Source organism: Cololabis saira, chromosome 19, assembly GCF_033807715.1.
Source record: "Cololabis saira isolate AMF1-May2022 chromosome 19, fColSai1.1, whole genome shotgun sequence".
NCBI classification, from domain to species: domain Eukaryota; kingdom Metazoa; phylum Chordata; class Actinopteri; order Beloniformes; family Belonidae; genus Cololabis; species Cololabis saira.
Window position 1 is genome coordinate 25,877,941 of NC_084605.1, and position 25,780 is coordinate 25,903,720.

The 25,780-nt window shown below is 41.4% G+C and overlaps 4 non-coding genes across 4 annotated transcripts; all 4 read left to right on the forward strand.

Annotated features, from left to right (window-relative positions):
* The first annotated feature begins 21,432 nt into the window (after positions 1–21,432).
* On the forward strand, positions 21,433–21,526 carry trnai-uau (transfer RNA isoleucine (anticodon UAU)). The gene is made up of 2 exons: positions 21,433–21,470; positions 21,491–21,526. It is a non-coding gene; the product is annotated as a tRNA-Ile (tRNA).
* A 2,065-nt stretch (positions 21,527–23,591) lies between these two features.
* Positions 23,592–23,685, forward strand: trnai-uau (transfer RNA isoleucine (anticodon UAU)). The gene is made up of 2 exons: positions 23,592–23,629; positions 23,650–23,685. It is a non-coding gene; the product is annotated as a tRNA-Ile (tRNA).
* Positions 23,686–24,230: 545 nt separating this feature from the next.
* On the forward strand, positions 24,231–24,324 carry trnai-uau (transfer RNA isoleucine (anticodon UAU)). Its single transcript has 2 exons — positions 24,231–24,268; positions 24,289–24,324. It is a non-coding gene; the product is annotated as a tRNA-Ile (tRNA).
* A 609-nt stretch (positions 24,325–24,933) lies between these two features.
* trnai-uau (transfer RNA isoleucine (anticodon UAU)) lies at positions 24,934–25,027 on the forward strand. Its single transcript has 2 exons — positions 24,934–24,971; positions 24,992–25,027. It is a non-coding gene; the product is annotated as a tRNA-Ile (tRNA).
* The last annotated feature ends 753 nt before the right edge of the window (positions 25,028–25,780 follow it).

Sequence of the window (25,780 nt, forward strand, 5' to 3'; positions counted from 1 at the left end):
TTTGTCTTTGCTGGAATATAAGAATATCCTTCATGTACCTGTACAAAAGAAAAGTAGGAACATTAAGTCTTCGATAAGTCTGTGCAAGTGAGAGTTAACAACCTGATCTCTATGCTCAATATATTAGAGGTGCTGCAGACATGGAGGAGCTCTCCTTCTATTCAGCAGCATGGTATCCTCATTTGGTAAAATTGTAGCACATTTCATTTTCTCTGCATCTCGACGGCTAACAAAAGGGAAATCTCTTTTGTCAAAGCTCTGGTTTCTCATTGACGCCCCTTCTGTTCTTCCCTGTGATTAGGTTCAGAACACATCACTTGGGGGTGAGGGGCGTGAAATCATTTGCGGTTGTAATTATGGCCTCCCCTCTCCAGAGTAATCATGAGCTATTAAAAGCCACCCTCAGCTCAGCCTCCCCCCAACAATACCAGTTCACATCCATGTTCCCCCCCGGGAGGCTGTGGGGAAGAGGTTAACTGCCTACACACTACAGCGGGACTGATCTGTGAGTGGAAAGAGAGACATTTTTATGAATAATATCATACAACAAAGTAAAAATGTTGAACTATAAGGTTAACTGTTGGACAAAGTGTTTTTAGACTGACAACTATGGATTAAATAATAGATATCTAAACTCCACTCACACTGGCTTGTGAGGTCTCTATTGCTCGTATGCTAAAGGGTGAGGTATATTTATCAATTAGCCGTATCTCTGGAATCATTACCTTCCTGGAGCTGCACACAGTTGGATAAGATGATGCATTACAAGATAATTGTGGTGCCTCATTGGTGAGGTGTTTTGGGCATATCCAACTGGAAGATGGCCCTGGGGCAGACCCAGAGATTTCTTTTGACCGGAGGTAGAGGAGGCGGCTGGGTAGAGTCTGGGCCTCTCTGTTTAAGCTCTCACCCCTATAAACTAGATAAGCAAGAGTTAATGGGCATTAGTTGTATTTTCCTGTGGAGGAGCAGTAGCCCAAATCCCTCCATGATGAGAGACCTGGAATGGAGCACATCCTATGATTTCCCTTCTTGAAAAGAGTAACCGCATGAGTCTGCCAGTTCAAAGGCACTGTTCCTGATATCCATGCAATATTCCAGAGGTGTGTCCCCAAAGAGATCCTCACAACATCCAGAGCCTTGAGGAACCCTCAGGGTGGATTGCCTCTACCTTGAGAGCCCTGCCATGGTAGAGTTTTTTAACTGCCTCTGTGACCTCCGCCCCATTCGGGAGACCACAGACTCTGCTGCCTCTGCAGAAGAGGGGTTGGTATGAAGTACTCCTCCTGACCACATCCCTCAAGGTCAAGGTCAACAGCACCCCACCCCCCTCTAAACGCGGTTAGTAAACCACTGCTTTAAACGGCTGAGCTGCCTGGCAGTTCACCAGAATGATATCTTTGAATCTTCACCTGTGAGACTTTTGTGGGCTGACTTATAAATAGAGCCAATATACATATGCCTGTTACTACTATCCATCTTACACTTGTAGCTCAAATGGATGGGGTGGACAAATAATGGACAAATATCTTAAAAACTTAATATGGAATACTCTATGGCACAAAATATGACCAATCTTTTCCTCTGTGTCCCTCTGTCCGTGGCGCTCCCTGGCAGTTTCAGAGCCTTTGCGCGGCCTTTCTAAGCACCCTGGTTGAATGAACACAATCTCATTATCAGTGACAGTCAATTAAACACCTAAATGCCAAATTCTGAATGCTTAGTGCTGTAACACAGAGGGCAACTGGGGTTCAATGACCAGAGACTGATTGGGAAATGATTGGGGACTGGGGGAAATATCAAGGCTTTCCTGTAACTGTACACGGCGAACAACTTGATCAGAAAATCATAGATTTTGTGGTTCTGGACTTTCTCTCATGGGTTTAAAATACTACCAGTGTGAAGGAGCGGAGTCTCTCAAGGTTATAACTGCCCACAAAGGCAGACTGCAACATACAGCACAAGTAGAAAAGAGGAGAACAAGAAGAAATAGAGGACTTTGAGATGAACAAGAAGTGAGAAAGGTCATACCAGCCATCCCTGGATCTCAGTTTGTGTGTCTGTTTGCTTTATTGAGAGGGACCTCTAGTAAAAGTTTCTGTCACATTGTACCAACACAGCAGGGAGTGGGATACAAGAGAAGACGAGGAAAGATGAGCTGAACAAAATAGAAAGGAAACAGTGAGAGGAGTGTTTGCACTCTCCCTCTTCCCTCCGCTACTCAGCCTTTTCCCTCCTTTTTTGTACTTTTAGCGGTGCAGGTTTCTCTTTGTGTGTGTGTCTGTGTGTCTGTGTGCGTGTGTGTGTGTGTGTGTTTCCACAGTCGCTGGCACACTTGAATCTTGTAATGATTACCTCACGTGCACCACATCTTTCTGGAGAGCTTTTAACGGTGGACTATTATCAGGCAGCCGGGTGCATTTTTTTTTTTTTTTATAAACCCTTCTTCTACCCTCCCTATTCCATCTAGACAGCTGAAAAATCTCAGTTCAGTGACTGCAATGTGACCAAACAGAAGACTAAACCTCTGTCTTGTCCACTTAATGCAACTCTGCCATATCATGGTGGGCTGAGGCTCCTACCTCTTTATTATAACATGATTTCTGGAAGAGAGCAAAGTCATGATGTTTGTGAATCAGCTACCATATTTCAATTGTTGTTGGAGTTTTTGTTTAATTGTTTTTTTTGCAGATACAAAATATTATTAGATATGAAGTGGGTTCATTATAACTTGTCTTGGAGTACACCAGCAAGGTCAGCCATATCCATTTATTTTGTGAAAATTGTCTCTTTTGAAATGGATTTGGCTCCCAGTACAAAATGTTTACCCTGCCAATTACAGCGACATGGGGATGAGGCTTATGCACTGATTTATAAAGTAGCATCCAAGAGCCACTATTCAAAACAACCAAGATGTCTGCAGAATTTCTTTTACTGTTTTTTTTTTACTGGTTTTCAAACTCCACAAACCATTTTGGATGTCCTACACTGATGATAAACTGGTCGTCACTCTGTCTACTGAACGTGTTTCTCTAGCCCCTTTTACATACCCTGCGATTAACGCGCAGATCTAGTACAGTATATCATGTGCCCCTATTACATTGACCAATGGTGGCGTATCGAGCTGAATAACTAGCCTCCTAGTGTAGTCTTAACCGCGGGTCAGGTCTAATGTAAACAAAACTAATGCGGAGTCGCTTGTCGAGGGAGGGGTTTGTTGATCAAGTAACCTGAGTACAGCCCACCAGGGAAGTTTTTATTTATTTATTTATTATTTTATTTAATAAAATAAGGAAATCACAGGTAGGATCTATATTTGCAAGATGAGTAACTGAGGAGACGAGGAGATCCAGAAGCTACTCAACCTTGATGCCATAAACCGGCGAATGTCCAGAACCACAAAGAATGGTCTTGTGTCCCGTTGGTTTGAACAACTGAACACAAAAATGACAAACCGGGAAGTTTGCAAGAAGCAAGATCCGGCCAAAAACATCCATCTCGATGTTCATCCATCCTCCTTTTGAAAATGACACCCGTCTGACGGCATATAAATCTTGCTGATGTGAGGATAATAGTAATTCTACACACACACACAAGTGATTTTTGTTTCGTGGTTAACGCCTCCCGACTCGCCTTCTGTCCCCTCAACTCGCCTTCTGGCCTGAAAAGATGACACGCGGTCATCATCTAGCCATACTCGGATTTGAAAAATACCATCTGATAGGTTGTGCGTATATCCAAACTGCAACAAAGACTGTGAAGTGTCTGCTTATTTTATTTTTAAGAAAATCTTTTTTAAAGTTCAAATTTGACTAATGCTGATTCTGATTGATGGGAGGTTGTTTCCCAAGCCCTCATTTTTCTTTTGGCCTTCCATTTTTGGGGCTTTCACAGCAGATCATGCATTTCCATCTCACTTTGTCAACCAACCAAGTGCATATTCTCTTTCATCATATCCAGTGTGTATGACTGTTTTTCTTCTCTAGCCTGGCAGCTCCATCACCAGCATCCTTCTGCCAGTGTGTTCACCATCCCTCCTGTTTGTGTCCAAACCATCTCAGTCTAGCTCTCTCTTACTTTATCTTCAAGTAGTGTAACCATGTCTGTTTCTCTCATGTGCTCGTTTTCAATCCTAGCCATACTATTCACTCCCAAATAAATTTTCAACACCTTCAGTTTTGCCGCTTGCAGCACTGCTACCTGTCTGTTGATTAGTATTGCCATCCCCAAGGTACAGAGAAGTGCTGCTCTCACTATTGTCCTGGACCACTGCAGACACTCTTTTTCCACCCTGAGTGTACTGAGTTCTTCACCTCCTTTTTCACATTCCCTATTGTTCTACAAAGTTGATTCTGAATGTCTAAACTCCCTGTACCTCCTTCATCTGTACTCTTGCACCCTCACTACAAATCACAGTGTCCTCTGCAAACACTGTTGTTCATATAGACCCCTGGCTGGCCTTATCTGTTAACCTGTCCATCACCATGGCAAACACAGTGGGGCTCAGAGCTGGTCCTGCAGTTCCGTTTCCACCCAAAACCCATCTGTCACTCCTACTTCACACCTTACCCCAATAACGTTTCCCTCATGCAAGTCCTGTATGATTCTAACATACTTGTAATGCCGCTCCAGACTTGTTCGTACAATATCACAATTTCTCCTTCTGCACATTGTGGTTCACTTCCCCCTAAATCAGCAAAGACACTGTGCAACTCCATCCAACCTTCCCTGTCAATCTTCATCAGACTTCTCAAAGATGGTTCTTTCTCGAGCCATCCATCCATTCATTTTTTATACCCGCTTTATACTGTGCAGGGTCACGGGGGTCTGCTGGAGCCAATACAACAACAAAAAAACTAAAAGTTGCCATGTAGATTGGACTAATTCCAACAACCTTCTGTTTCAGGAAAATCACAGAAGGGGCATCCTACTTGACAACGTCACAAACTTGCATGGGATGATAACAATTACAATGAATCCATTGTTACGGTTTGAAATGTGAGGTGAACATTTCTATGACACTTATATCAGGTTTTATACTTGCCACATTTAACTGATTGAGATCCCCAAATATTTTTTCTTGTTTCTTTGTAGTAGTATTTCATCGCCTCCCATTTTGTCCCAGCAGCATTAACAATAGTACAAGCGTATAGTCAGGGGTGCACACAAGCCGGGACTCAAGGGTCAGTCTACTGCACGTTTTAGATGTTTCCCTGCCTCAACACAACCCTGATAGACAAGGCTGTGTCACCAACAGAGTTGTGTAAACCTTGATGACATGTTGATGACGACCAGTGATTAGAACCAGGTGTGTTGAAGACAGGGAAACATCTAAAACAGGGGTGCCCAATCCTGGTCCTCGAGAGCCCCTATCCAGCATGTTTTAGATGTTTCCCTGCTTCCTCACACCTGATTCTAATTACTCGTCATCATTAGCTTGTCATAAAGGTCTGGACAGTTCTGTTGTTGAAACAGCTACTTTTATCACGGTGTTCTTAAGCAGGGAAACATCTCAAACATGCTGGATAGGGGCTCTCGAGGACCAGGATTGGGCACCCCTGATCTAAAACATGCAGTACACTAGCCCTCGAGTCCTGGCTTGTGTGCACCCCTGCGTATAGTGTATCTTTGGCTCCTCACATGTGTGCCATCTCTAAGGTGGTCAGGGTGTTTGTTACTGCTCCCTCCCTCCCCTCCTCATGTTTTCCTCTGTTTTATGTGTGTGTCCTGCCCATCCTATTCCATTCAACCCCCCATTTACCATGACAATAGCTGCCTGCCGAGAACTGCTCCCATGTATAGCCTGACCACCGCTGGCTTCTGGCAGGAGCCCATACGCTGCTGCAAACCACCCCAGGCAATAAAGAGCCCGCCAGGACCAAGCAGGCCTCCTTGTAAACGGCCAACACTTCATTTGTTGTGTCTGCCTGCTACACTTTCAATGTGCTGGAGCGGTTGGGTTTATGCACTCAGTATGTCCAGGGTAAAAAAAGGGGGTAAGATTTTATGTACCCAAAGGTATAGCCCTACAGCTTGAGTGAACAGGATAGTGTCAGTGACGACTTGTCCAAGTTAAGAGGAAGAATAAAGAGAACAATGAATGCTTTTAAGATATTAGAGTTCTCAAGTTACAGAACTCTTTATTATTGTGAGTTTTAATGAGATCATTTTTTCATTACTCTAACTAGAACGATAAACAAAGTCTGAACCAGTCATTAAGCAGGTGTGGAAATAACAAAGACCAAGTCAGAGTTGAGGCATTAATACCATCTAGAATAGGATGGAGGTGGAAGAAGGCCCTGTTTACACAGGGTATTCAAATCTGTCTTGAGTGATCTGATCACAAGTGGTCATCTAATGAATAATAATTCACTGAAAACTGACAAATGAAATTCAGACTTTGCTTTTGAATTGAACAGAATAATTTATATTTTGGGAGAAAAAAATCTTTTAAGGTAATCAAGGGCTGTAGATGGGTACCAGGTCCACTCCTCATGAGCAAACTGCTCAAGCTGTCCAAGGACGGGTTTCTTCTTCAGACAGGTTCTTTTCAGAGATGTTCAATAGGATAAGGATGGGAGTTCATAGGAGGTTAACTTCAGAATCCACCTAATGTTTTGGCTTTAGCCATGTGTGTGTGTTTTGGATCATTATCCTGCTGGACCAAGCTTTTTGACACTAGACACCATATTTTGCTACAGAATGCCTCTACAGTCTTGAGATGTTATTGTGCATTGCACAGATTCAAGACATGTTGTACCAGATGCTGCAATGAAGCCCCAGGACATAACCAAACCTCTTCTATGTTTCAAAGTAAGTGCAGTGTTCTGTCTGATAAATGCTTAATTTTTGCATCCGTGAACATAGAGCAGATCTGACTGGCCAAAAAGCTTCACTTTTGTCTCTTCCGTCCAAAGGACATTCTTCCAGAATCTTTGTGGGTTGTCAATATCCATTTTGACAAATTCCAGCCTGGCTTTCTTATGATTTGCATTGAGGCCATTTCAAACAGTGACGGGTGGTGTGATTTGACACTGAGGTGTCTTGACCTTGAAAATCACCTTGAATCTCTTTGGAAATTGAGCCATCTGTCTCTTAATTTTGTCATCAGTTTTTCTCTTGCAGCCATGGAGGTTGATTTCTCCCATGGACCCTAAACATGTAAATTAAATTTCCAACAGTAATCACATGAAGATCAAGCTGTTTGGATATAGTCCTTTAACATTCCTTTTTTATTATCACGTTTGTCAGTTTCAACTTATTTCGCTGTCCATTGTGGGTTTTGTTTCATGGCACCAACAAGTTATTCCACATGTTAGTCCATATGTGTACATGCACCAAGGACACATTTGAAGGTGTATTGTGATTCAATCACGCAAACGACATCCAGAGGTGAACTGGGCCACATGAGCCTGTGTCAGTGGAAGGGTCTACTCATTGGTGTAACAATGACATCATATTAAAGAGCAAAACAACATGCTGAAGCGACACAACAACTCAACCACAACGTAACGGACTAACCTGGGTTGTTTGAATTTGCAGACAGAAATCACATACCTACTGTAATTACAAGCTGTCACTTGAAATGCATGTGGGGGCACATATTAATGCGTAGAACTTCAAGTTTCCCACCCATAGAGTTTAGGATGCTTCTCAAAAGGGGGTGGGGGTTGCATTTGTACAAACAGAAAGGAAACGTCAATGTATACCTAATGCATACCTCTCAAGAGCTGCTTTCTCTGCAAGATTCAGTAATTTGGTTGTGGGGCATTCAAAAGGGTTCCGTTTGATTGGACAAGTTGTGCACACATGTGTGTGTATGTGTGTGTGTGTGTGTGTGTGTGTGTGTGTGTGTGGGCATACCTCAGGCCTTGGGAGGGCTGGCTATGCAAGCCCCAACATGCCCCAGTGATACCATAGAGCCTGCAGAAATGGAAGTGGGCAGCATACAGCAAGAAAACTGATTTACAACACTAATTCTTATGAGAACAAATAGACACCCCGCTGCAGAGACTAGGATATATGATACAACTGTGTTTATTGAAACTGTTGTCTGTGTTTTGTCGCTGCACTACACAAAAACAATGAGTGAAATACTAATCTTAAGGAAGACTGGCACCCAACCATTATTGACGCAGGTGACGCACAGCAAACAGTTTGCTGGAAGATAAAACAGCTGGGAAGTCCTTACTGTGTGTGCAGCAAAGCCTGTGTGTGTTCTCTTACCTCACACAAGCAGATTTCAATTTAACATGCACCAAGCACAATCTAAAGTGAAGTTTACAAATGTCTACAGATAAGCAGTGGGAGGAAGGAGGCCCCTGTTGATTCAGCCTTAATCCTTTTAAAATGTATTGACAGAAGCTGTTGCAGAGGATTTGATTTATTAGCGGTACTGGGTCACACGTGGAATTTTCCATTGGTGTCTCCTAGCAAACTTTTTCCCTCTCATGAACTGTCATAAACTGACGGTAGATGATATGGGGAAGGATTCAGAATAAAGAGTGATGATTGACCAACAAAAATGTACCAAAGTGACGCTCAGGGAAGTGGAACACCAAGTGCTGCTGTAGGACGTGGTGATGTGTTAGTGAGGAGAGTAAGGGCATGCCTAAGATGTGTATAAGAGTGAATTGTGTCATGTGAGATATATTATATCCATTCATAATAATGAAGCCAAATGAGAGTGATTATAGGAAATTTTGCTTAAAGAAAGTATAGACTCTTTCAGACAAACTATGAGGCCTCCAGTTCAGTTATTTTGAGAGTGATTATTCTGTCTTAGCCATCACAGTGCAGATGTTTACCAAATATGCTAAGCTATATGATGACAGCTAACTATTTGACCCAAATTGTAATGTAGTTGTGACTCAAAAACCCGACAAACAAATAAATAAAAACAAACAACATACGTATGTGGTTTTATATACTTTTTCCCGATGAGGTACATAAAAATTCATCCCCCTGTACTGTGGTAATAGACTTTTTGGAATGTAAATATATTTATGCATTTATTTCTATTTTTTGGTCGGTAGGTTTACAAATCCTGACAAAAGAAAACAGAAATGGAAATGTAGACGTTAACATTTTTTATGGTCTTTATTGTACAATAAATAAATTCGACACATGACCAGTACATTTTGGTATTACACAGTGTGACGCAACACTGGGCTTCATGACCAAAGTGGTCGTCCTTCTGAGCACTCATCCACTGATGAAATAAGAAAAACAATTCCTTCAAATTCAGTCAGTGATTGTGTAAATTTAAGATAAGTTTAAATGATATCTCCTTTGAAATTCCTAGATCTACGTGAAAATCATTCTGGTTGACATCTTATTCTACCGTGTGTTATCTGTGTCAATTTTGTTGGTCACTTGGTTATCTCATGAACCAGAAGCTTTGTTGGATCACAGATAGAGAGCTGCTCTGTAAACTGATATTATTTTGTGTGTACATTGTTCTCATGCAGCTATTCTGCGCAATAATAGCCGATCACACGATCACTATTGACCGGTAACAGCCAGCAGCCACTCCTCGGTCAAGGCAGGCCCAGACTTGTCTTGTACAATGATTAGTCCTGCTTGTCTTACACTGGACACAATGGCCCCCTCCTCTCAGTTATGCATCCCTATTGACCCATTACTAACCGATTGGAACAGAGAGAAACAAAGAGTGCAAACGAGACCGTTTCATTGTGAACAAAAAGAGGTGCAATGTGGGAGAACTACATTCCACTGATGATTATGACATTATAGAATACTGGAAATGTGACAGGCTGGTCATTATCTTTAGTTTAAACACCCATCGTGTAGGTAGGTTCAAATGTATTGAATTACCATACAGAAACTAATGTACGGGAGCTGAAGATGGGAGTCATGCCGGTATGTATAATGGTATTTCATGTGTTAAGATTCTGATCCCCAGGAAATCCTCTTATAAATTTTCACACCATAAATCGCTCCTCATTGAATATTATTATTATTATTATTATTGTTATTAGGGCCCGAGCACTTACAGTGCGAAGGCCCTATTGTATCTGGAGGAATTTTTTTTTCCTCGTTTTTATTTTTCCGACGAAATGAGGGCCTTTTTGTCCCCCTAAACGTGCCTGGCGAAAAATTTGATATTTAATGGTTTGCAATAATGGGCGTGGCAAAATGGTTCAACAGCGCCGCCTAGAAAACTTTGTGCCTCAAGCCCCACAATACGGTTTGACGTACATGCACGAAAATCGGTACACACCTGTATTATGTTGCAACTTAAAGAAAAGTCTCTTGGCGCCATGGCCGAAACAGAACAGGGAGTCGGCCATTTCGAATTAATCGTGTTATTTTGGCGCAATTTATGCCATTCCTTCGGCAGTTAACGCGGCCCGAACCGTAACGTGCACTCAGGTGTGTTATACATCAAAATGTGCATCTCCATCCTGCGACGACGCACATTACTTTTCTCAGTCAAAAGCGTTACTGTGGTGACGCTAGACGCCAAAAAGCGCGCCCCCCCATCATCTGATTGGTCCATATTTGATAGTTCTGCCATAACTTTTGAATGGTTTGACACAGAGAGTCGTGGGTGGTGTCATCGGACTCGGTTTTGAGTCCTTGAACATAATTGGTGCAAATTAGCCCTGCTCCTTCTTCTGATTGGTCGATATTTCATAGATCCTATTTTCTGCCATAACTTTTGAATTGTATGACGTACAGAGTGGCAGCACGGTGGCTTAGTGGTTAACTGTTGCCTCACAGCAAGAAGGTCCCCGGTTCGACTCCCAGGCCCAGCAGGACCTTTCTGTGTGGAGTTTGCATGTTCTCCCCGTGCTTGTGTGGGTTTCCTCCGGGTACTCCGGTTTCCTCCCACAGTCCAGAAACATGCATAGTAGGTTAATTGGTGATTCTAAATTGCCCGTAGGTGTGAGTGTGAGTGTGTCTGGTTGTTTGTCTGTATATGTGGCCCTGCGATGGACTGGCGACCTGTCCAGGGTGAACCCCTGCCTCTCACCTGAAAATAGCTGGGATAGGCTCCAGCAGACCCCCGTGACCCTGCAAAGGATAAAGCGGGTATTGATCATGAATGGATGGATGGACATACAGAGTCGTGGGTGGTGTCATCAGACTCGGTTTTGACTCCTTCACCTTAATTGGTGCAAATTATCCCCGCCCCTTCTTCTGATTGGTCGATATGTGATAGTTCCTATTTTCTGCAATAATGCATTTAAATAAAATGTCAACTAATCATGAAACTTTTTTACACATGACTGAGACAGGCAGTCATTACCATGAAAAAAGTAAAATAATTTAAAACGTAAAAACAACAGGAAACCTTCCTTGAGGTACACCCACTATACTTTTTTTGAACAATGTAACAATAAATGTTGTTCTCCTTTTTTAAAATAAATTACAACATTAACCTCTCAATTTTAACTTAATTTGGCTCCCATAAGTGCTCCACGAATATCAGATAACAGTTTCATGGTGGGGGGTTGATAAAAGAAAGAGGGGAGGAGTAGTATGAACTTACATATATAGGCTAAGGGGAAGAATTATTGTGTGTGTGTGTGTGTGTGTGTGTGTGTGTGTGTGTGTGTGTGTGTGTGTGTGTGTGTGTGTGTGTGTGTGTGTGTGTGTGTGTGTGTGTGTGTGTCATTAGTGACTTTGAGCCAGTGAGTGGAGGATATGAGCAAGCCTTTAGGGCAGCTGGAAGGCAAGAAAGAGGATTGTCCCCTGGAGATGACAGTAAAATGTGTGTGCAGAGGGCGGAAGGCACTCAGGAAGTAAGTCGTAGTACAGCATTATGTAAGAGCCTGCAATCTCCCCTACTTTCGTTCTTGTTGATACAATCTCCAAAGGGATGAAGGCAACATGTTGCTTATCCCAAATATAACAGCAACAATTTACGTGAAAAAAAGGCCTGCGAGTCTGTCGGTCAATACTTATGACTCTCACGATATCAAGTACTACTAATCAGCTAGGTGCTGGACTGGAGGAAGAACTAATACAGACCTTTTTTACAACCAGACAGCTGCTACAAAGCCGTATGATTACACCACATTAAACGTATGATTTAACCTTCATTTAATGTGCTCTGAATATCTGAAGACAACCCGTCTTCTCCAGCCAGTTTTTTTCCCCCACTTACAGTAAATACCATTGTCGCTTGTTAAAAGCAAAAATAAATATCACAAATTAGCACTTAGAAAAGCTGTTGTAAACCACTGTTTGGGTTTAAAATGTAAAAAATTTTGATCAGGATTTAAAAAGTTAAAATGCGCACAACAGTCCAACATTCTTATTGTTATAAAATATAAAACTAGCTGCTTCAATAAAAAAAAGAGAAAAAAAATACCTCTGATATTGGTGATTGTTGTATTCAGCTACAGACAAAAGGCCACAATGACTGAAAAACTTAAATAAAACTCATACTACTTTGCTAACAGCGCGGGTGAAGTAAAATGGGCCTCATGTGGTCAGAAAACTTTAGTTGATCAAGTTCATCTCCATAACTCCGCACCCAACCCCGGATATGAAGTTTACACTAGGCTTCAGATTGCAACCCTACATTTCTGATTTGTTGTGAATGCAACAGCCTCCTTGAACAGCTCACATGAGCGCCAGATGTTTTTCAGCATATGTCATTTGTATCAGAAACAACAGAAAATGTTATATTTGTAAGACCATATTGAAGCAGAAGAGAGAATTAACATCCAGAATGGAGTTATGGGTAAATATTGGCTACTTATTCCTGTCTCTTTCCTTCTTTGTTGGGGATTGATTTTTGCAGTTCAGGTGGTGTTATGGCAAGTTCTACATGTCTGCAGAAATAATGCATCTACTTTGCACGGTCAAGCTTATTGGCAAAAAGCAGCATGAATTTTGATACGTTCATTCTTACTTATGTCTTGTGGCCGCTGAAAATATATATGAATAAAGGTCTTAACACCCAGGTGGTGTGACTGTAGTCTAAGTGGTTCTTTGCCCTGCACCACTGAGTTTTTCACTACTTTTGGACCTGCTTCTCTGGCCTGAAACAAACAACTATCTTGATGATTTGAGGAAACATTTACTTGTAATGTTATACTTACAAATTTGATGCTTGTGCAGCCAGGATGTTTTTTTCTTTAGTAGTATTCTCTCTATAGTTGTTAAACATGTGAGAAGTGAGTGTCCAAAAACACAGACAATGAGGAATAATCAAACCAAATCCAGTCTGGAAATTATTTGACGGATGAACTTATTAACTTGTACAAAAGATAAAGCAGCTGAAACACTGACAGGAGGAGCTATGTCAGTGTCAGTCCAGGTGGTGTATAGGGCCAGGCTGGGGGGAGATGGGGGATGCTATAACATTACTCTCCATCAGCTGTGCCATAGGTGAGATCATCAGACAGGTGTTCCCTAGGCCAGCTTCACCCCCACTCCACAACACACACTCATGCACAGAAGTACAACCAGCCCACCCCCATCCTATTGGTTGGCCTCCTTCACCTGGCAGCCAGGGTGCTGAGTCTGAGGAGTGTGTTACGTGTGTATGTGTGTGTGTTGTTTGTTCCAGGCAATGAATAGAGAGGTCTGTCTGTGGCCACCTGTTGGCCAGCTGTCAGTGTCCCATTTCTATCTATCTATCTATCTATCTATCTATCTATCTATCTATCTATCTATCTATCTATCTATCTATCTATCTATCTATCTATCTATCTATCTATCTATCTATCTATCTATCTATCTATCTATCTATCTATCTATCTATCTATCTATCTATCTATCTATCTATCTATCTATCTATCTATCTATCTATCTATCTATCTATCTATCTATCTATCTATCTAGTTTCATTTTCTCCAGAAGACTATGGAAAAGGGAAGAAAAGGGACGCCTGAGGAGTATCGAAGTGTCCTTCATTTAATGCTGATGAGCAGCTCGTGGATGCCATCCTCTTCATACCGCATTTCCATCTCTATAGGGTCCATCAAGAGCAGCAAAGGGGGGGGGGGGTGCACTGAGTGAGTGATGGAAATGGGGAGCCATGAAATGAACAAGAGGGGGAGAGGTGAACACGACACGATGGAGTTGGATCGGGAAAGGGATGAGAGTGAGATTTTTGGCACTGTGGATCAGAGTTGTTGGGTAATTTTCAGTGACAGCTCTGCGGGCGGTTGGGGGGGTGGCGGGGGTGGGGGGTGAAATGGCTTAAGTTGGTATCTCTCTATCAAACTAAGCAGCCACAAGACAGCAGAATAGGACGAGTGGTGGGATCGTTTTAAGGGATTGGTGTGCGAGCAAGATCTTAGCTGCTCTACCAGCTTATATGGAGAAAACAAAGACAAGGAAGATGAACTTTACATTTCCCTTTAAAGCCCACCTATATTTCTGTTCATACAGTAAAGAATACAGGAAAATATGAACACATAGCAAGATAAATATAACTTTGTAACAAATTCATTTAGTATTAAATTTCTCCCTGCTATCCAGACAGCTGCTAGTGGATTAGATCTCTTGATTTTACCCAACCTGCTAATTCTCTAGTGCTGGTCTTTATTATAGTGGCAATGTTTCTGGACATAGACATATATCACGATGTTAGTCACTTAATAGGCTACCTGCAGTAACAGAGCTTATTCTGACTCCATTAAACCTGTAATACACACACATTGAAGTGAGCTAAAGCTAAACTTTAACTTGCTGGTTGACTTTTTCTCTTTTCGTGGTTTGGATAGATTAGTAATACAACAACTGTGCATGACAAAGCAGCAACAATCTAACTTCTAGGTTAAAGCAAACAGGGAGGAAGAGAAGTTGCGGTTCCTCGACTGACCTCTAAGGGCTGGCTCCTGACCTGAAGTGGGCTAACTTGACACCGAAACACTGTTGTCATTTATACTGCCACAACATGTATGGGCAAAACTCAAGGTGAGGATAATAACTTCAAAAACTATGGATTTTTATTTTTTAATCTGTTTTTTTTTTATACAATTTTTAAGCTTCAAATAATGACACATATTATCTTTATCTCTGTGTTCAAGTCCGTGCGAACATCTGAGCTAAGCTTCATACTTGCTTTACTTATGCAAAAATAATAATAATAATACCACAATTTGACTTTGAGCAGGCAGAATAAGTTCTTATTGCCAGTGGGTGTATGCAGTTTCAGTGTTGCTGGACTCATTGCTACATGGAACCTGTAGTCACACCACTGTAACTACTGTCTGCACATATAGTTTTCTCTTCTTGTTAAGCTTTTCTTTCATGGGTCTCTTTGTTGCCTCTGGCATGGTGTCCAGGACCAGGATGGGAGTTCAAAGTTAATTTGTTATGTTTTTACTGATGATATGAACAGAAGAATGATCTTAAGAGCTCAAAAAGTTTCATAAAAGTAATCAAATATCCCTTCAAATGGTAAGTACAATGATATTTGAAAATGAAAATACTCCTTGGTGTCGCATAGATGTGGATGCAGTAATCTGCTAGCACAGGATATGAAATAAAACACATCATATTCTGCACACGCCATCCACAATCCAGGTGTGACGCCAGACCTGACCCCTGAAAGGTCACCACAAAGCTGGGGAGTGATTTCTACTAGCCTTACGTAACTTCTTGTGTAACTGGATACCCAATATTACTGAACAGCCACCACATAGGTCACAACTCTAGCACATGTTTCTGTATTTGTTTATATGAAACAACAAAACAGTTTGCATTACTGGCACAATCACATGAAAAAAAAGCAACTTCTTTGTCCTTCATCCTTATACTTTAGATTATTTGACTACTCGTCAAAGTTGGATTTTGACAGGGACCTTTGGTCAGCAATATTTTTATAAATCAATGACATTGTTACACTTGTATACTGCATTTCTGTACAGGAGAGGCCAGAGTGGGACAGAGATCAAATCAAAAGGATCTCACTAATATACGGTAGCTGCTGAAGTACCGTTACTTCAGAATAATATGACTCAAGTAGAAGTAAAAAGTAGTCATCCAAATAATTACTTGAGTAAAAGTAAAAAAGTACTTGGTGAAAAAACTACTCAAGTACTGAGTAACTGTTTAGTAACGTAACGTCTGATTTATTTTTTTACAACCATTCAAACAGACAAAAGTACAAAATAATAATCTTCAGGCAAATTAAATCAATAAAATAGTAAAATAAATTCAAATTTAAAAATTTAAAATAGCTTAAATTAAAATAATCTTAAAGTAAATTCAAGTACTTTAATAAATATTAAAATAAATAAAATAATAACAGAATAAATAAATTAAGCACAAGTAGCACAAAATTTCAAGCCTTTGTACTTTTCTTTTTTAACCAGGCTCCGCAGGCAGGACTATAACCATGAACTCATATAAACTCTGTGTGTGTGTGTGTTTGAGTCTGTGTATATGTGACAAAACATGCAAAAACAAACATTTTTACCAAAGAATCCCAGTGGTGTCATGAGATTGACGTGTACGTGGATAAAAGGGATAAAAGAAAAGTAACGAGCTCAACGTAGCCTAATGTAGCGGAGTAAGAGTAACAGTTTCTTCTCCACAAATCTTCTCAAGTAAAGTAAAAAGTATAGTGATTCAAAACTACTCCTAAAAGTACAAAATTTCCCAAAACTTACTCAAGTAAATGTAACAGAGTAAATGTAACTCGTTACTACCCTCCTCTGGTCCTCTGTACACATAATTATCACCTGTGTTTGTGCTGTTCGGCTTCATGGGTCCTCTTTAACATGAGTACACCCTTGCTTTTTTTTTTTAGCAGAAAAGACATAATGAATGCCAGAACATTCACGTGTGTACCATGTGTGCATTCAAATATCATTATGTGTGTGGATGGATGCTCAAAAACGACACAACAGTAGAACACACAGCGAGCAGCAGACGCACCAATAAGAGTACTGCATGCTAATAAACCCTCTGCTTGAATTGATGACATTAAAATCACAAAGAAAACGCACAACAGTGCTGCTCTAACTCAAGTGTCAGACCCTAAGCAGCATCAGGCAGTGCCTTTGCACCTGTTTCAATTTACAGTCTTTGGCCGCCATCTAGAGGCTGCTGAAAGAAAGGCAGATACAACATCCCTCTCTTCTCTCAAAACTTTGTGCTAAATAGGTCAAGTTGAAAAACAATCCTGTCAAATGTTAAGAAATCAACAATTATCATGAGGTGTTGTATACTTCAATGTGCCACTATACTAATAGTGATTTTAACATCCATCTAAATCTTTGTTTTGGATACAGCTCCTAGTGGCCTTGAGGGGTATTGTTTTTTATTCCCTTATTTACGGTGCCCTTATAATCCATTAGAATATGTGTTTCTATCTTTCAAACCTGATGAGACAGCTGTACCACATCATTTTGAAAACACCAACAAATATATACAGTATGTGTACATACATACATACATACATACATACATACATACATACATACATACATACATACATACATACATACATACATACATACATACATACATACATACATACATACATACATACATACATACATACATACATACATACATGGAGCTAAGTCATTACAGTTTTTCTCAATCACTTTGGTACATTTATCCAATCATTCTTGCAATTTGCAGAAGATCAAGTGCATTTCTCAAAACAGTTTGAACAAATAGCAAAACACTGTGGATCACCTGCAAAAGCCAGTCTCTTGCTCAAAATCATTAGTCCATCCCTCAAAAGCAAGTTTTTGTGTCAATATACTTGTCAGTGCCATCAGAATGTTTAATCATTGTGTCATTGTGTACAGATAAGACAGTCAAATTCATTAGTCATGTTGGCAATTGAAGGCACTTTGAAGGGACATGTTGATGTAAAATGTGGTTTAGGTGTGATGACAAGTGTTGTACATTTGACCTCATATAATGTATACGTGTAAGATTGATTGGAAAAGACAAGATTCACATTTACAGAATGATTTCTTCATTGGCAAACATTGACATTGCAGTTCGTAAAGAAAAAAAAAAGACAGCACTGCACATAACAAAGGTGAAATACAATACATAAGTGTAAACATAGGTCAAAAATATAAACATAGGTCATACAGTAGGTAAACAAAAAAATATGAACAACTCCCCAAATTCTAATCTCAATCCTGATGTTCAGCTTCTTCCCGTTCCTGTCTGTTAGGCCACAAATTCTCATCCACGTCACACCTGATGTCCTCCCGTGCAAGGCAGCGTGGATAGTATCTTCTTGCATGCCTAATCCATGCTCTGCAGGAATCTGCAGTAATGTCTTGGCATGCTGCATCCATTGCAGCAATGCCACACTTACAGTAGTGTAGTGTACATCTTTACATTACATTGCATTTGGCAGACACCTTTTACTGTAAACCCAAAGCGACTTACAAACGAGGACATATCTATATATGGTTTTGGAATAAAAGTTGTACCTGGACAAAGTGGTAGCGCAGCTCCTTCACCCTCTCACCATTTCTTTCAAATGGGACAGTGTATAGCTGTTTCATGCGCATGTGTTGTTTTTTTAGCACTCTGTCAATGGTAGAGATACTGACTGTTTGGATGTTTGCAAATGTGTCATTGTCCTGCAAAATAGTAGTCTGTATCTCTCTCAGTGTAATGGCGTTGTTTTCAACAACAATGTTGCAGATAGCCATCTCCTGGTGTGGTGTGAAAATCCGCCCTCTACCACCCCTGTGTACTTGTCTTGCAGTCCTATGTGGGAAATAGAAATGTAAACCAAAACAAATTTGAGGAAGACACAATGGCATTGTATAGAGCATCAGTGGAATAGGCTACTGTAATTTTGTATGGGGCATTACTGTATTGACATGTAAATACAGTAAACTCCATGTAATTCAGCACATACTGTTAGATTACACACCTGTTCTCTCTGCGGAAAGTTTGAATAATTGAGGACACAGTTGTTCTGCCAACATTTGGCTGCACCCTTCTCCCCGCTTCAGCCATAGTCAGCCCATGATTCAAAACATGGTCTACAAGTGTTGCTCTGATTTGATCAGGAACACGCATGTGTCTGCCTCTTCTGCCTCTTCCTCTTCCTACTCCTCCACCACGCAGCCTCACCCCTCTTCCTCTCCTTCTTCTTGGCTGTTGTCCTTCCATTGTCAGACATTGTAACTTTCTATTGTGCTCTGGTTACCTATATACTCCCCAGTAGATTGTTCATGAGATGCTCCCTTGAGCTCATTCAGAAAACTGTCGATCATTGGTTGATCAACTCTTTTCATTAGAGAAAGTCTAGATTCACCTGGGAGGAATTTACCAATTTAGATCATATTTACAGACAAATGTCTTATGGAAATGTATATATGCTTGACATGTTATGATGGCTTGGTAAATCATTTTGCATGTGAAGACTTATATGATGAACTATAGCCTAAATGTTTTGGGGAAAGAGACTATTTGATAGATTCCTATAACAAAGCATTTTGATTAGCATGACAAAAGCAATTGATAATGTACGAAAAAACTGAGAATTGTACACAATCATTTGCATGGATGGACAAAAGCATTTGCAATTTGTTCAATGCAATGAGAAACTGCCTTTTTCATCTGCACAAATGGCATGATGATGTGAAAACTGAACAAGAACTTTTGAGAATTTCAATTCTGATGTGAGAAATGTACCAAACCAATTGAGAAAAACTGTAATTCACAGATGGTAAAATAGCAAGTTTAACCTCTCAAGCTTTTTTTGTCATGTGTCTTGTTTTTTCAGATTTAGCAATAGAAGCTTTCAAATGAGTTTGATTTTTTATTTTTCTTTTACCTTTAAAATTAAGTCTTGCATCATGATGGGCTAGGCCACTCCCACATAATTTCTCCATCCATTCATACAAAAGTGGTTATTAACAGTCCATCCATCCATCCATCCATCCATTTTCCACCGCTTATCCGTTCCCAGGTAACGGGGGCAGCAGTCTCATCAGGGATGCCTAGACTTCCTTCACCCCAGACACTTCCTCCAGCTCTTCCGGGGGGAGTCCGAGGCGTTCCCAGGCCAGCCGAGAGACATCTCTCCAGCGTGTCCTGGGTCTTCACCGGGGTCTCCTCCCGGAGGGACATGCCTGGAACACCTCCCTAGGGAGGAGGGACATGCCTGGAACACCTCCCTAGGGAGGCGTCCAGGAGGATCCGGTACAGATGCCCAAGCCGCCTCAGCTGACTCCTCTCAATGTGAAGGAGCAGCAGCTCGACTCCGGGTGACCGAACTCCTCACCCTATCTCTAAGGGAGCGTCCAGCCACCCTGCCGAGGAAACTCATCTCGGCCACTTGTATCCGCCATCTTATCCTTTCGGTCACTACCCAAAGTTCATGACCATAGGTGAGGGTAGGTGTGTAGATTGACCGGTAAATCGAGAGCTTCGCCTTTCGACTCAGCTCCTTCTTCAACACTACGACCCGGTGCATAACTGCGGACGCTGCACCGATCCGTCTGTCAATCTCCCGCTCCATCATTCCAACACTCGTGAACAAGATCCCGAGATACTTGAACTCCTCCACCTGAGACAGGACTTCTCCACCCACCCGGAGAAGGCACGCCACCCTTTCCCGGTGGAGAACCATTGCCTCGGTTTTGGAGGTGCTGATTCTCATCCCTGCCGCGTCGCACTCGGCCTCAAACCGCCCCAGCACATGCTGAAGGTCCCGGTCTGATGAAGCCAACAGGACAACGTCATCCGCAAAGCAGAGATGAAATCCTGAGGTTCCCAAACCAGATCCCCTCCGGCCCCTGGCTGCGCCTAGAAAGGGCAGCCCTGTCGGAGTCCAACATGCACCGGGAACAAGTCTGACCTACTGCCGGCAATGCGAACCAGACTCCTGCTCCGATCATACAGAGACCGGACAGCTACATAAGTCATGATAAGCATGAAAATAAAATAGTTAGCACGTTTTATCTTCCTTATACTGTAAGTAGCAGGCATGCACAGCAATGGTGAAGTTGTGAGATACATTACACTTGTCTGTTATTGCATCTTGTCTTTCCAGTGGTGGTGAGATATGGGTTACACAAAAAATCACCTATTTGTGGCTGCAATGTTCCCAGAAAAATACGGCACACAGTACAGCCGGCATAGGTCTATATATATATACATTCGGTTCAAATTTAAAAAAAAAAATACTTTGTTCATTTGAGAAGACAAATTAATTCGTAATTGGTAATGAATTATTGTCAATAAATACATAAGATAAAATGAGTAGCTCCAAAATTCCCTAAAATGTGTGCTGTTTTGTTAATAATACCAGCCTATGTGTTTTTATTATTTCATCAATGTTTGTGTGAACCTGTGATAGTTTAGTCTGCGTGTCTGTCACCAGATAGCAGCTGGGATGGACTCCAAACTCTCTGAAGTCAGAGGACAAACATGTTTGTCAAAGTGCATGTTTGTGTGACAGTCTGTCAATAAAAGAAGTTTTGCTGAGCTAGCATTTCATGGGCTCCAGTGGCGCAATCGGTCAGCGCGCGCTACTTATAAGACAGTAACATGCAGAGCTATGCCGAGGTTGTGAGTTCGAGCCTCACCTGGAGCACGGAAATTTAGCTTTCCTTGATCACAAGCTGGAATGAGGTTTTCAGTTTCCTGGTGTCTGTAAGTAGTTTGTGTCAGACAGATGTTATATGTAAACTCTTGAAGGTCATTGAAACTTCTGAGCAGAGGTGTAAACCCTGATCCAGGTGTGTTATCTAGATCAGGGGTTCTTAACCTTTCTGACCTTGGGGCCCAATTTCTTCAGTACAGAGTGGCCCGGGGCCCATTAAATATTAAAATTGTATAGCGGGGGTATTCAACTAAAACTTTGTATGTATATATATATATATATATATATATATATATATATATATATATATATATATATATTATGTGTGTGTATATATTCAAGTAGCCTCATAGTTGTATCAACATCTGCACCTGACTGTTATATTAAAAAAAGTACATTTCAAAAATATTTGCCATGTGTAACTTGAATTACACATATTTTTTTCTCTTAAAAATAAAATTGATTTTATTTTATTTTTCAAATGCTATCTTATTTTATTTCTCTACCAGCAGTTTGAATTTCCCCTTTTCTTTGTTAATTGTCTCAACACATTTTTATAATAAATGAATATAAACACATTTTAGCAATTGAACAGTTTTGCAGTTTGTCTTTCTTCCCCTTAATCTTATGCCCCCACTTTCTGTCGTTCAGTGAGAGAACTGATCTAATTTCTCCTGCCAGGACTTTAAATCTGGGCTGGATGGTGTCAGGTTCTCATACACATGTGAAGGTGCTGGTGAACCTGGAACGATATTTAGTTTTAATTATGTTCATTGTGGAGCTGCTTCACAGCTGTATCTGGACTCAAACATGGGTGTTTTAAGATTTTATTTATTTAAGATATTAAATTAATCAGTTGTCTCAGCGTGTCAGGCTTCATCCGAGCCTGATCAGCTGCGCCCACAGCTCTCCGCGCTGCAGCCCAGTCACTTTCCGATGCTTTTGCAACAACAGTCCAGTCCAGCAGACACTTCAGCCCACGCATCTACCATCCTTCAGCAGTAACGACGGAGCCCGCTGCTGCCCGAGCGGCAGCGGGCTCCGCGGCCGCGGGGACGCGTCGGCTCCCGCTCAGCCGGGCGGCTCCTCCCGCTCTCCGGCCCGCCTCTGCGGGCAGCTCCCCCGGGAGTCTCGTCTCCTTCTCGGCTGCGAGCCCCAGGTCTCGCCGTCCGCCCCAGGTGTCCGCCACGGAGCTGCCGCCGGGCAATCACTGGCAAATCACGCCCCCCTTCCCCTTTCTCATGGTGGCTTCAATTACGTCCGCCTTAAGCCTGAATAATGGTTCCGCGTAAATCGACGCAGAGCCTACGCTGTAGAATCCCTGATCCTGGTGGATCTAAACGTACTCTGTGCAAAATAAATGATTTTTTCTGTAAATACACACCATTTCTCTTACTATTACACGTACAGCTAGCTGAGTGTCTTCTCCTCATTTGGTCGGGAGTTGCTATGCAGTCCCACGGCCCTCGCGGCCCACACGTACAAAACTGAATTTTTTTTGCGGCCCTCTAGAGGGCGCTCGCGGCCCAACGTTGGGCCGCGGCCCTATGGTTAAGAATCACTGATCTAGATCGTTCTAACTACCGTTGCTATATAACCAACCTGCTTCCACTAAATATTTATTCCACTAAATATTTATTGTAAAGTTTACAATGTAAACTGTCGGAAGGTGAAAACTTGCAATTCTTCCAATGACCAATTAGAGCAGTTTTTTTGTAGAAAAAAAGAAAAAAAAAGAGGATCGTGTGGACGACCAGCACATCATGTAAGTACTTTTAGGCAACAGGAAGTTGAGTATTGTTTGGTTTCATCTTTTGTTCATTTGAGCCATTAATAGTGTAGAAGGTGAGTTTAAATGTTATTTGTTCATAACCTAAATGTTACATGGACTTTGCTGTGAATTTTGCAGGTTATTTACCATCTGAGACCTGAGCATGAAACAATAAACTATGTATTTGACTTCAAAATGAGGAAAAAGGGAACGTTATAAGCTTTAAGAACGCAGAAGACGACTGCAATCACTTTCTAGAGCAGCAAAGAAAGACATCTTACATGAGCTCCAGTGGCGCAATCGGTCAGCGCGCGGTACTTATAAGACAGTAACATGCAGAGCTATGCCGAGGTTGTGAGTTCAAGCCTCACCTGGAGCACGTAAATTTAGCTTTCCTTGATCACAAGCTGGAATGATTTTCAGTTCCAGGTGTCTGTAAGTAGTTTGCGTCAGACAGATTGGGAAACGTTCAACTCTTGAAGGTCATTGAAACTTCTGAGCACAACAGTTCCAGGACACGAGCAGTAAAACTTGCACTTCTTCCAATGACCAGTGAGAGCAGTTAATGAGTAGAAAAAAGTGGATCATGTGGAAATCTCTTCACAGAATTATTAAGATTTCATGAATGAGGCCCTGTTTCTCCAGTCAATAAAATCTAGGAGGACGAACAACAGAGGAGGACGTCCAACATCATATAATGACTTTCAGGCAAGAAGACGTTGAGCATTTTTTGAGTAAGGACTTCATCTTGTGTTCATTTGAGCCATTTATCTTGTAGAAGTAACCATCTGAGACCTGAGGATGAAGCGATATAGCAGGTATTTGACTTCAAGAATGAGGAAAATAAGGAAAGTTAGAAGTTTAAGAGGGCAGAAGACCGCTGCAATCACTTTCTATAGCAGCAAGGAAAGACATCTTACATGAGCTCCAGTGGTGCAATCGGTCAGCGCGCGGTACTTATAAGACAGTAAATTGCGGAGCTATGCCGAGGTTGTGAGTTCAAGCCTCACCTGGAGCAGAATCTCGTAGTTTATGTTTAGTCCTGTTAAAGGATTGCAAAACAGACGCTACAGAAAATCCTGTCTCATCTTCCTCTATTTGGGTTTGGAAATGTGGCTGAGACATTTCAGAAGAATTTCAGTAAACAGGGAGGGCTTAGAGTCATGTTTTTTTTTTTTTTTACATCCACTTTATTGCAAACCCGTGTGACCACCATGCTGTCTCCAAAAGTCCTATGACTCCAATGAACACTGCAAAACAAGCTCCAGTGGTGCAAGCAGTCAGTGTGCGGTACTTATAAGACAGTGACCTGCAAAGCTAGGTAAGCTAAGTACTTTTAGGCAACAGGAAGTTGAGTATTGTTTGGTTTCATCTTTTGTTCAGTTGAGCCGTTAATAGTGTAGAAGGTGAGCTTAAATGTCATTTGTTGATGTGTTGCATAACCTTAATGTTACATGGACTTTGCTGTGAATTTTGCAGGTTATTTACCATCTGAGACCTGAGCATGAAACAATAAACTATGTATTTGACTTCAAGAATGAGGAAAAAGGGAAAGTTATAAGCGTTAAGAACGCAGAAGACGACTGCAATCGCTTTCTAGAGCAGCAAGGAAAGAAACCTCTCACGAGCTCCAGTGGCGCAATCGGTCAGCGCGCGTTACTTATAAGACAGTAACATGCAGAGCTATGCCGAGGTTGTGAGTTCGAGCCTCACCTGGAGCACGGAAATTTAGCTTTCCTTGATCACAAGCTGGAATGAGGTTTTCAGTTCTGGGTGTCTGTAAGTAGTTTGTGTCAGACAGATGGGAAAGGTTCAACTCTTGAAGATCATTGAAACTTCTGAGCAGAGGTGTAAACTCTGATCCAGCTGTATCTCTACTGCCAGGTGTGTTATCTAGATCGCTCTAACTACCGTTGCTATATAACCAACCTGCTTCCACTAAATATTTATTGTAAAGTTTACAATGTAAACTGTCGGAAGTGGAAAACTTGCAATTCTTCCAATGACCAATTAGAGCAGTTTTTTTGTAAAAAAAAAAGAAAAAAAAGAGGATCGTGTGGAGGATCCTCTGTTTGGGTTTGGAAATGTGGCTGAGACATTTCAGAAGAGTTTCAGTAAACAGGGAGGGCTTAGAAATATTGTCTGTCATTAGAGTCATGTTTTTTTGTTGTTTTTTATTTTATCCACTTTATTGCAAACCCGTGTGACCACCATGCTGTCTCCAAAAGTCCTATGACTCCAATGAACACTGCAAAACAAGCTCCAGTGGTGCAAGCAGTCAGCGCGGTACTTATAAGACAGTGACCTGCAAAGCTAGGTAAGCTAAGTACTTTTAGGCAACAGGAAGTTGAGTATTGTTTGGTTTCATCTTTTGTTCAGTTGAGCCATTAATAGTGTAGAAGGCGAGCTTAAATGTCATTTGTTGATGTGTTGCATAACCTTAATGTTACATGGACTTTGCTGTGAATTTTGCA